We start from the raw sequence: 336 nt of genomic DNA, 5'->3' as shown, positions 1-336 counted from the left end.
CCCTGCACACAGCTCCCGGCCCCACAGCCGGGTCCCTGCACACAGCTCCCGGCCCCACAGCCGGGTCCCTGCACACAGCTCGCGGCCCCACAGCCGGGTCCCTGGGCGCCAGACCCAGTGTGTCTCCGCCCGCAGCTCGTGACCCTGACGACCCAGCGCACGCTCCCCCTGCCCCCACACCTCCAAAACACTGCGACCCCGCGCCCGCACTCGCGCGCAGCCAGCGCCCAGCGAGCAGGGCCAGGTCGCGGGTCCAGGGCCCCAGGGCCCCGGAGCTCCGCAAAAGGTGGGCGGGCTGCGTTGGCCGGGAATCGAACCCGGGTCAACTGCTTGGAA

Source organism: Pteropus vampyrus, unplaced genomic scaffold (genome assembly GCF_000151845.1).
Source record: "Pteropus vampyrus isolate Shadow unplaced genomic scaffold, Pvam_2.0 Scaffold6509, whole genome shotgun sequence".
NCBI classification, from domain to species: Eukaryota; Metazoa; Chordata; class Mammalia; order Chiroptera; family Pteropodidae; genus Pteropus; species Pteropus vampyrus.
Note: the sequence above shows the minus strand (reverse complement) of the source record.